Raw genomic sequence first — 12442 nt, 5'->3', positions numbered from 1 at the left:
AACCCGCTGTGCTATGTAACATTGATAAGAAAAAAATTTCTGGTCAACATTAAAGAAAATGACATTTTTGAGGGCTTATTTTTAATATGTTGTTTTGCTTAAAATTGCCTTTTTCAAGAACCTGTTGACAATATTCAGTGAGTACTTATTCTGTAGACAGCATGAAAACATACTGCAGATAGGCAACCAATATACGGTCATATTATTACCCCAATTCGCTGGAGCGATAGCACAGTGGGTAGGACGTTTGCCTTGCACGCAGCCAACATGACCGACCAGAGTTCGATTCCTCCGCCCCTCTCGGAGAGCCCAGCAAGCTACCGAGAGTATTCGATATGCCAAACACAGTAACAACAAAGTCTCCAATGGAGACGTTACTGGGCCCGCTCGAGCAAATCGACGATCAACGGGAGGGCCAAAATTGTAAGTATACAAATAAGAAAAAATTCTATTCTCTGTAATCTAAGCACTATTTTTATTTTTTTCTATTTTTATTTATAGCTTAGATAGCTCCCCGTTTCTTACATGCAATATTGAATTAAATAGCACTGTAGCACTGTCCTCCCGTTGTTCATCGATTTGCTCTAGCGGGCACCAGTAACATCTTCATTGTGAGACTTGTTACTGTTTTTGGCATATCGAATACGCCACGGGGAGCTTGCCAGGCTCTGTCATCCGGGCGGGATACTCTCGGTAGCTTGCCAGTCTCTCAGAGAGGGATGGAGGAATCGAACCCAGGTCTGCTGCATGCAAGGCAAACGCCCTACCCGCTGTGCTAGTGCTCCAGCCCATTGAATGAAATAATCTTCATTCATAGCTTGACGCAGCTAGAGTTGCCCCAGATAATGAGCAACACGGATCTCTGAGTCACAGGAACATTACCCACGTCCCATGAAAACTTTGGTGATGCTTAAATAAGTCACCGAGCCCTGGTGTGGCAGATTGTATTGGGGTTTCATTTGAAATCCGAAGCTCCCGATGAGACAAGGCAACCAAAACCTCCTCTCCTTTTGAGTCAGAATTCATTCAACATGGTGTTTATATTTCACAATCTACCTGACAAAACCCAAAAGAGCCCTGACCAACTCAAGGAGCTAAGTAACACACACATTTTTTTCAGCCTAGTTATTTCTCACCCTTCTCTACATTCACTTGAAAGACGGAGGGAGGAAGCAGTGAATGCTGAGATTTACACAAAGACCCGACTCTTTCCAGTGCCTACTAGGGCAGATATTTCCCAAGGCATGTGTGCCTCTACTGTCTTCTTGCTTGCAACCCCTGAGAGAGCGAGGTAGTAAGGAAACACACAAACCAAAACACAGTGATTTTCCTAATGGAAATAGGCAGAATCCTATTAAAAATACCCATAAATAAATTATAGAAATACATTGGGTGACAAAGCAGAATTTACTTTGTAAATGTGAGAATATTTTAATATTAAGTAGTCTGCCTTATCAGAAATTTAAAAGAAGAATGCCAAATATATATGTATATATATATTTTACAAAATTCAAGATTTTTTTGTTAGAACTAAACTAAGATAAACTAATAATTTTTAAACCCTAATTTTAAGGACCATGAAGTTGTTTCCTTGGCATAGTTAAGCAATACCTGTCCCTGATCACGCCAATGTCAAAATTAGTAGTGAATCAGTTAATATAAGAAAGGTCAAAGATCATTAGCTGTATCATCTCAGATTGTTTTGGTATCTTTAGGGGATAGATAAAATAGAGAAAGAAAAAATAATGAATGGAGCGATAGCACAGCGGTAGGGCGTTTGCCTTACAAGCGGCCAACATGGCCACCCTGAGTTTGATTCCTCCGCCCCTCTCGGAGAGCCCAGCAAGCTACCGAGAGTATCTCCCCCACACGGCAGAGCCTGGCAAGCTCCCTGTGACGTATTCGATATGCCAGACACAGTAACAATGAATGTACTCTCAAAAAAAGAAAGAATTCACTGCAAGGTATGTGGCTGACTAGTAGAGGACTTGCCCCTGAGAAACAAAGAAAGAAAATAACTAACTTGATGAATGTTGTTTCTTAGAAAACACTCAAGGAATTCCTCTCAAAATTACTAGAATCAAAAGAGAATTTATGTGTAAATATATAATATCGTATATTATATGTATATATGACTGTGTGGTCAGTGAACTGATTCAACAAATTCTATTATAATGCTGGAAAATTTTTACACAGTTAGTCACTGTTAAGATAAAATTACTCCTGCTCTCAAGAACTTTACCTTATAATTGGCAGAGGGGAAAAAATAAGAAATAAACCAGTATCAACTGAGGTGAATGGATTGGTTAAAGGCTCCAGAAGCCAGTGACTCCTAAGAGAATCATCAAGAAAGGCTCTGCAGAGTGCTGTTTGAATTGAAACCTGAAGAATAAGAAGCCAGGTATGTGAAAAACTGGAAATCAAACATACAGGTGTTCTCAAAGTAGATGAAATATAATAAAATGTGGGTAAAAAAATACTTGGGTGCTACTTGCAAAATCTTTTGAACTTACATCACCGCATGCAAGAACTATCGCCCTGGGTTTCCTGCTCAAGTAACATACCTGAGTGCTTATGGCCGTTTAGTATTTATTTAAACTTCTGTGAGTGGTCCTATGCCAAGGGCTGGAAACACAAAGGGAAAAGGCAAACAAGGTGCCTTCATGTTGTTTGCATTCTTGAGTGAGGAGACAGGCAACAGTAAGAAATACTTTAAGCTTATAGAATTGCTCTCCTAGGGCCATCTCAATCTCAGACTGCAGTGCTCAGGCCAGATATCTTTTCTATTCTTAGCAGCAGGGTCCTAGTCTCGTTGTTACTTTTGGATCATGACAGCATTTACCTATGATCAAACTCTTAACCTATGGTTAAGAATCGTGGCATCTTGGCCTGGCCCATCTCAATGCCAGGGTAGCACATAAGTTACTGGCTTGCCCTGGTTCCATACAGTGTATCTTCATCAAGACCCTGAATGACAGAGGTCACATTTGGGCCCCCAGTGACGAGACACACAGGGCCTCCCGGGATAGGGGTGGAGCTGGGCTTGTCCTCCCCACCCCAACGAGACCCCAAGTCATCACCCACGAATGGCCTCTCTGGCTCCTGATCAAGCTGCTTAACGGCCTTGATCCCAGAGACTCAAACAAATCTCGAAACCCAGTGGCTTTTGGCAGAAATGCGTCTGGACCCCACAATATGTTACTGTCGCCTGGCCACCCCAGGGAGGAAAGGGTGTTGCTCCTCCGCCTGCTCCCTCTTGGCGGCTTGGTGGCCGTCATCCTCCAGAGGCCACTGGACAGTCAGGCGTGGGCCCGCAGTGACGAAACTTGTTGGGCCTCATGGGATGGGGTGGAGCCGGACCTGTCCTCCCCACCCCAACGAGACCCCAAGTCATCACCCACGAATGGCCTCTCTGGCTCCTGATCAAGCTGCTTAATGGCCTTGATCCCAGAGACTCAGAAACAAATCTTGAAACCCAGCGACTTTTGGCAGAAATGTGTCCGGACCCCACAGTAGATTACTGTTGCCGGGCCACCCCAGGGGGGAAAGGGTGCTGTCCCTCCGCCTGTTTCCTTCTGGCGGCTCTGTGGCCATCATCCTCCAGAGGCCACTGGACAATCAGGCGTGGGCCCGCAGTGACAAAACTTGTTGGGCCTCACGGGATGGGGTGGAGCCGGACCTGTCCTCCCCACCCCAATGAGACCCCAAGTCATCGCCCACGAAAGGCCCCTCTGGCTCCTCATCAAGTTGCTCAACAGCCATGATCCCAGAGACTCAGGAGCAGATCTCGAAACCCAGTGACTTTTGGCAGAAATCCCTCCAGACTTAAGTGTTAAAATTTCAGAATTTCAAAATCCCATGGCCACTATTGCAGCCACGCGACATCATATGTTATTCATAACCAGCAATAGAACACAAATTGTCTACTGTTGCCTTTTCAGCAGATCTGAGTGTTGGGGTAAAATTTCAAATAATAATGGTGGGTCTGGTATCGAAATATTGAATGTGATCAAAGTAGGGAGAGAGTAAAGTGGAAATCATCTGACCCACAGGTAGGGGGAGGGTGTGGGATGGGGTTATATTGGGGTGTTTGGTGGTGGAGAGTGGGCACTGGTGAAGGTATGGGTGTTTCATTGTATGACCGAGACTTAGACCCAAAAGCTATGTAACTGCTCTCATGGTGATTCAATAAATAAAATTATAAAAAAAGAAAAAAAAAGACCCTGAATGAATAGTTTTAGTCTTCGTGTTCCTGGAACCATTGGGCTACACTAGCATGCGACAGGGACGGATGGAGACGTTACTGGCACCCGCTCGAGCAAATCAATGAGTAACAGAATGTCAAGTGATCAAGTGATCCAGTGAGTTGATCTCTCTGGACCATGGGAAATACAGGCAAGTGGAGGCGGATGTGAGAGCAGAGAAGAGAGGCATAAAATCTTATTTTGTGGGCCTTTGAGATTGCAGAATCAGAGGTGAGCATGGATAGGTAGTGTTCAGCATGTTGGATGCTCTCGTGGAAGAATGAGTTCTGGGACTTGCTCTTTGGGGAACCTGGAAAGTTGGGGAGGGGGGGGTGAAAAAGATTCTTCCCCGTATTTCCCCTTCCGGCTTGCCTGGAAAGATCGGGAGAAAGTGCAACACAAAGTAAAGAAAAATTCTAATCCAGAAGACTGAACTCAGCTACTTTCAAGCGTGAAAGATAAACCCAAAATGAAATGGAGAGATTGAAGGTTACGACCTTGTATCCCCCTTCACTGGTGCCCAGCAGCCTGGTTACAACTTCTAATTAACTGAACCATTATAGCTAATAATACAGCACGAACTGCAACCCAAATAGAAACTTTTTGCCCTCTCTGCATTTTAAGGAGAGTTTATTAATATATTAGTATTCTCTCTCTCTCCCTCCCTCCCTCCCCTTCCCTCCCTTTTTGTTAGCAAAAATCAAAACAATAAGTAAAATTGTTATTATCTATTTAGTGTGATTGGTACGATACCAAGATTTAAGTTCTCCAAAACTTGTTTTCTGAACTAAGTAGGTATATTTCTATTAACCAGGAGTTGATCATTTCAATCTCTTGTTTCTAAATTCGTTACTAGAAACAAGCCAGTGTTGAGTTGGAAGAATTGAGGCAGCACTAGCAGAAGAAAGTTTCCCTGACTTACACCTCCGTAGTTTCATTTGGATACATGCTCAGGATTCTGGGTTGCCTTATTCATTATTTGTTCTAATGTAGGAGCTTGCTTTGAACAATACCCAAACTGAGCACATCACCTGAGCCATAATTCATGGTGGTTTTCCCTGGTTATATTTGATGTTTCACATGCTTGGAGGTATATTGAATGTTCTTATCGACTGAATGTTTGTGTCCCTCCCCAAAATTCAATGTGGAAATCTATTCCCTAGAGTGATGGTATTTGGAGGAACAATGATTGGAAGGTGATTAGATAATCAGTGTGTAACCCTAGTGAATGGGAGTAGAGCCCTAATTATAGAGTCACTGGGGAGCTCTGGCACCTGGGCCCCTCTACCTGTGAAATTATGTAGAAAAGACAGCCATCTATGAACAGAATTTGACTTTTTATGAGATAGCCAATCAATCTGTCGGTATCTTAATCCTGGATTTTTCAACCTCCAGAACTGTGTGCACAAAATTTCCACTGTTTATGAACTACTTAACCTATGATTATTATAGAGTATAAACCAGCTAATCTATGGTTTCTTTTGGTTAGGGTGGCAGAAATGGACTAAGATGATTGTCAGGTGATAAATTTGATGATTAATACAATGTTATCAAGTGCCCTCAGATAGAATAATGACAGGTATGTTTTTACACAAGAGCAGTTGGAAAGACATAGAAAGGTTTGGCTGGGCACTGAGGAGACCGCCATGGCTCTCTGCAAGGCTGTAGCCAGCAAGACTGCAAGCCCAAAAACAACTGCAAGAGAGGAGTATCCTGCTGTTAAGAGAATACTACTGACAGTTCCAAATGTCATCTCTGCTTGTTTTTCCTGAGTTAGAAGAGCTGACGAATATAATTGTGTGGAAATGAATATTTTCTTGGAATAGACTAATTCCTAGGTCTTACTAAATCCTATTAAACTAATTATTATGTTGATGAAACATGCCAGTGTTTTTATGAACTCCATAAACACTAAGAATCACATGCTGGTATATCTCCCATTAGAGGTTCTTCTAGTCAAGGGTTTACCAGATAGACAATTTTTAAACACTAATAATATACTTTATACTTTAACAAGTAGTCATAGGGAAGAAAATAGACTTAAAACAAAGAAATGCAAATTAGGAATGATATCCCCAAGACTGACTAAGAGATTTATGACTTCAGGAGAGCAATGCAAGCCCATAAACAACAATTCACATAATGATAGATGCCCTTTTTCTGCTGGCTCTTTTGTAAACCTTAAGTACTGGAATTTAATCAATATTCCTCCCCCACAATGGTTTCTACAGGTATAAGGAATTCTTATACTCTCAAATCTAAATAAAATTTGAAAGGTAATAAGCAGTAAAAACTGTGTTTTTTTGTGTTGGTGTACGTGTATATGCATGTATATGTGTGTTTACCGAAAATGTGAATGTAGCACTGTCCTCCCGTTGTGCATTGATTTGCTCGAGCAGGCTCCAATAATCTCCATTGTGAGACTTGTTGTTGCTGTTTTGGGCATATCAAAACAGGGAGCTTGCCAGGCTCGGTCTTGAAATGTGAATACTTTAAATCCTAGTCCCTCGCTAAAAATGGTGGGAGGGAAATCAATAAAATTTTAAAATAAAATAAAATTTAAAATAAAATAAATTTTAAATAAAATTTAAAATAAAATAAATTTTAAATAAAATTTAAAATAAATAAAATATAAATAAATAAAATTTAATAAATAAATAAAATTTAAATAAATTTTAAATAAAATTTAAAATAAAATACATTTTATTTTATTTTTAAAATAAAAGAAAATAATTTTATGATTTCCCTCCCACCAACTGGTTATGCTCAGAGGTTAGTGGGAGGGAAATCAATAAAATTTTAAAATAAAATTTTCAAGTATATTTTTATTTTATTTTATTTTAAATTTTATTGATTCCCTCCCACCATTTTTAGGGCTGGAGCTATAGCACAGCGGGTAGGGCGTTTGCCTTGCACACGGCCGACCTGGGTTTGATTCCTCTGCCCCTCTCGGAGAGACAGCAAGCTACCGAGAGAGTATCCCACCCGCACGGCAGAGCCTGGCAAACTCCCCGTGGCATATTCAATATGCCAAAAACAGTAACAAGTCTCACGATGGAGACGTTACTGGTGCCCGCTCAAGCAAATCGATGAACAGCGGGAGGACGGTGCTACAGTGCTCCAGTGCTCCCTCCCACCATTTTTAGCAAGGGACTGGGATTTAAAGTATTTTCCACGCATGCGTGATTTCAACAGTACACCCATCACCAGAGGGCCTACTTCCCTCCACCAGCTTCTTGATCTGTTCTTTACCTTATCTCTGTTGTTCTAGTTTCTGTTTTAACTTCCTCAAAACTGCTATGTTGGTCATTTTAACCAATTATTATCCCTCCTGTTTCACACTTCTTTTTTGGAAAATTATAATTGTACATGGATGTAGGTTGCACAGGAATTATCTAGAACGAATATTACTTGAGCTAAAACTTAGCAGACAGAATGTAAGGCCGGAGATAGAAATGTGAGGGCCGCCCAGGCTAACAGCCATGAGAGTTAAGTGGTAGGAAAGAGTTAATCAGAAAACCGTAAAAGCTGTGAAAGCTAGAGTTGTAAAAACTGGCTGGAAAGAGTTATAATGTAGCTCTCACCTACACCCTGCTATGACCTTGTGGTTGGGCCAGATATGGGGACATGTGCTCAGATGTTCTGAAGAAGTTAATCTTGTGCAAGTGTCGTGCTGTTCTTGGTAAGGCTGCAGATTGCTGTACTGTAAGATTCCCTTGTTTATTCTTTGTTATAAAAACCCACTATGCTTTGGTTCGGGGCTCTCTGCCTCTGTCCTGTTATCAGGACATGGAGTGAGCCCCAGCATGCTTGGACAATAAACCCTGTGCGTGTTGCATGAGACAGTCTCTTGGAGTCTTCCTTCACGGGTGGTGAGTGTCTCGACCCTAACAAGAACATTACTTTCACTTCAGCCTTCTCAAAATGTAAAGTTTAAGTTTAGTTCAGCAGTTCCTTATGGACTGACATGGAGGGAAAGGAAGACAGTTCAGAGAAGGGAAAAAGAAGCAGATTGCATCGATTTGAGGAAGAGGATGGTCAGGATGTGGAAATGATTCGGGGAGCCCAAACAAGGCCCTTATCCATTATAGGTAAAAACAGTTGACCTTGGACAACATGGGACTGAACTGCATGGGTCCACTTCAAAGCAGGTGTTCTTATATCCAGAAACATAAACCTATGATATCGAAAAATACAGCCCTCTATTATAATTGTATTTTTCTTCCATGTGATTTTCTTAGTAACAGTTTCTTTTCTTTAGCTTACTTGATTGTAAGAACGCAATAGAGAGATATTATAGGGGTCAAAATTTCCAAAATTCATGCTACTGACCCTGGTTTTATATTCCGGGCACTACATGGTCCCCTGAGCACTACCAAAAGTGATCCCTGAGGACAGAGCCAAAAGTAAGTCCTGGGTACTAGCCAGAAGTGGCCTCCAAATCAAAACCAAACAACAACCACAACAACAAAAATGAATTTATATTTATATTAGTTTGGGGAAGCAAAATGTTCCAATCATTGTTGTAGACTTATTTGGGATGGCAGGCATTTTTGCTACATTTAATTGCGGAGCGGGGAGTTTTCTTTTGCTAATTGAGAAAAAACAACTAAATATTTTCTTTTCAATTCCTTCTCTTCTCATTTATTACTCTACCCAATCTTTTGGAGTTTTTCTATATCTCATTATTGCAAATTAGTAATCAGAGAAAATATTTTCCGACTGAAGAGGACTGGGCCCCAATACTTCTTTAATAAACAAGTTCCTTGCCTTGTTCATGAAGGGACGGGAACACAAAGGACAGATGTGTTAAAATGAGGGCAACAGAGCTGGAGAGGTAGCCTGGAGCACATGCCCTGCAAGTGTGTGGCCCTGGATTCAATCTCTGCCCCAAGTTAAATACATAGAAATCTAGAGGCCTGAGAGCAGATGTGGTGTCAAGGAGAATGCCAACACCTGAGGGACCACGTGAGGCCAGAATTAACAGGGATAGGTGGTGGCCATCACCCATCACGGAAGATTTGTAAGCCATGAGACAGATCAGTTTTTTTGTCACTGGGAAAGGAACACTGTATACTTTGTAAGCCAGTGAAGTGAATCAGGACTTCAAAGTTCACATAGGAAATAAGTTTGAGAAATGAGGCTTGGTAGCACGGCGAAGAGTTGGAAGGGACTAGGAATAACAGAGAGACATCTGGACAGGAAGGACACCCCACCAACAAAGAAGAAACAATCTGCTCTAAAAAGTCCCAGTGCTGCAGCTGAGAAACTCTGTAATTAGAGCGATCTGGATTCCGGGATCCCAATTACTAGGATATGGCTAACTGGGTATTCCCTGGAAATCTGCTCAGCGTCTCTGCTGGATCAGCCCACCCGATGGTGAGCATACATGATGTGTCCACCCTGTTGCCCTGGCCAGGCCCACCGACTCTCTTATTCTTAGAGGCTGGCAGCAGCCTCTGGATGGGTCCCCAGCCTCCACTTGGAGCACTTTTTAGGCCATCTATTTAAAAACCAGAATGTAGATTGTCTTCCTTAAATACTGTTTTCCACATGCAACTTCTCTGATGAGAAATTCGAGCAGTCTCCACCTCACCTTCTCTGTATCCTTCAACTGATACCTCTAAAGTCTCTTTTGGATCGGGTCTGCGACCCCTCCACACTTACCCAATTTTGGTAGACACCCTTTGCCCCTGTCCCCAGCTTTCCTTCTGGTCCCTGTGTTTTCTCAGTCTCTTTCCTGGCTGATACTCCCCCGTTGATACTCCCCCGTCTCTCACTCATGTGTGTCTGGCCATCCTATTAACCTGCCTCTACCTTTCTTCCTTTATACACTCTCTGTCCCTGCTCCAACCCACCTACCCTATTTCCCCCTATGATTATGGAACCCAAAGAAGTTGATACCAAATAATGCCAAAAATGAGTATTTTTAAAACATATGTTTTTAGTTTGGCCTCCAGAAAGATTGCGAATTTGATTTTTAAATGTTTGAAAGACAAAATTTCCTACTGAAGACTCAGACACTCTTCCTGACCTCTCCCTGTATGATTCACCTCTGCCTGACAACACCCTTTGTCAAGCTTCATTCTACCCACAGCGACTTTTATCAGGGTGCCAAGAATGAACTCGACTGCAAACTTTGCTTCTTTAGCTCTTTCCTAGTTAGATGGTAAGCTTTCTGAAGCAGAAACCATGTCTTTGGGCCAGAGAGACAGAACGGGAGTTAAGGCACTTGCCTTGCATGTGGTTCTTCCCAGTTTGATTCCTCAGTACTGCATATTTTTGCTTGAGTATTGCCAGGAGTGACCCTAGAGCACACAGAGCCAGGAGCAGCCTCCAAACAATGTGCCAGACTTGGCCCAAAAAGCCAAAATAAAAATAATAATCCATTTCTTAGTAACTTTTATTTGATTCAGATTTAATTTCCTTTTTTATTTTCATACCTCCAAAAGTCTATTGAGAGAATTTCCATTTCTGCTTTCAGGTTACAAAAATCTTAAATGATGGACTTTTTGTGGTGGTCCTCTGAGAACCATCAAACTGAAACTCCAAAGAAATAAAAGTGATTAGAAGACTCCAAAGAAATAAAAGTGATTTCCAGAGATGCCCTTCTCTGGAAATCATTTGAAATATGAATTGGAGCATACCAGCTATTGCCAGGAGTGACAAAAACTAATGTATGACATGATTTCTGAAATGATCAGTATCAAAAAAGATTTTAGAGAAAAGAAAGAAGAGCCTCATTTTTCTTTATGCCCTTTATCATCCGCTCATCACATGTTCTCAAGCCTTGAAACACTAAAAGAAGAAAGAACTCTAACATCCTGTGCCAGGAATGCTCAAAATTAGCATTAAGAATGAGACTGACTTTTTTGGATATACTCAGGCTTATATATTTTGATGTTGTTGCATGGTTTGGGCTTAAATTTTAGTGGCAGGGGAGTATGGATAGTCAACTGAAAAAAAGATAGTTTTCCTTCATCCAATGTACAAAATCATACGCTCCAGATCAAACATCCTGGCTTCAACATTGACTATCAGAGCATCAAACAGTTGGAAACCATGTCATTGCTGGTACTTACATCTGGACAACTGGAAATGGTGTGACAGGCATGGTGGCTCCAGACTGTGTAGACAATCATCTTTGTTTTGTTTGGCTCCTATATATGTGCTCTTCTAATTTGCATGTGTAATTACCTAAATGCCAAGCAATTACCCACTTTCCTCACACGGCGATTTATATGTGTAGGGAATACCTCCCCTTCACTAAACTCTCAAGCCTACACCCACAGTTGCATCAAAGGGCCCCACGTGTCTTCTAATTGCCTTCTTTTGGTCCAAAGCAAAGGACATTTCTAGCCAGGGGACTTTCCCCTGTTCTTTCTCAAGTCTTTACTCTGTGAGCCAATTTTTATAATCTTTTCTTTTTTAAAGAAAGTTGTGTTCCGGCCAAATCATACATATCTCAGTGGCTTGAGTACAGCGTTGTATTTGGTCTCCTTCACAGGCTAGTATTTCTCAAAGGATGATATGAAGATCAGAATCAGCTGGGTTGGGTCTTTGGGGTAGTACAACGGGCTGGAGCACATGCTTTGAATGCAGGAGGCCCAGGTTTAGTCTGCATGGTCCCTTGAGCACTGCTAGAAGTGATCTACTGAGCACTGAACTGGGAGTACCAACTGGCATCACTGGATTCTCCCATCCCCCAAATACCAGAATTACCTGGGTTGCTTAATAAAAATGCTTATTCCTCAGCCTACTCAGATGTACGAAATCAGAGTTGTTGCTGGGACCAGGAAACTATATTTTAAAAATTTTAATATTTTTAATTTGTGTTCAAAATTGTGGTAAAATTCATATAACATAAAATTTACCAATTTAATCATTTATAAAATTTCCATTAATTCAGTACTATTGCATTGATGTGGTTGTGCAACTGTCAATATCACCTATTATCAATGATATCACCAGATGAAATAGTTGTCGTCTTGCAACTCTATACTTATTAAATAATAACTCCCTATCTCCCTTCACGCCAGACCTACAGCCATTTACTTTCTGTCTCTGTCAGATTGACCACTCTATAAGCTTCATAAAAATAAAACCATACAGAACCGAACTTTTGTTGATTGCTCATTGCTCTTTGAATAATGTCCTCAAGTTTCATCTGTGTTGTAGCTTGGGTCACAATTTCCTTT

This window comes from Sorex fumeus, unplaced genomic scaffold (assembly GCF_029834395.1).
Source record: "Sorex fumeus unplaced genomic scaffold, SorFum_2.1 ptg000169l, whole genome shotgun sequence".
Lineage (NCBI taxonomy): Eukaryota > Metazoa > Chordata > Mammalia > Eulipotyphla > Soricidae > Sorex > Sorex fumeus.
Note: the sequence above shows the minus strand (reverse complement) of the source record.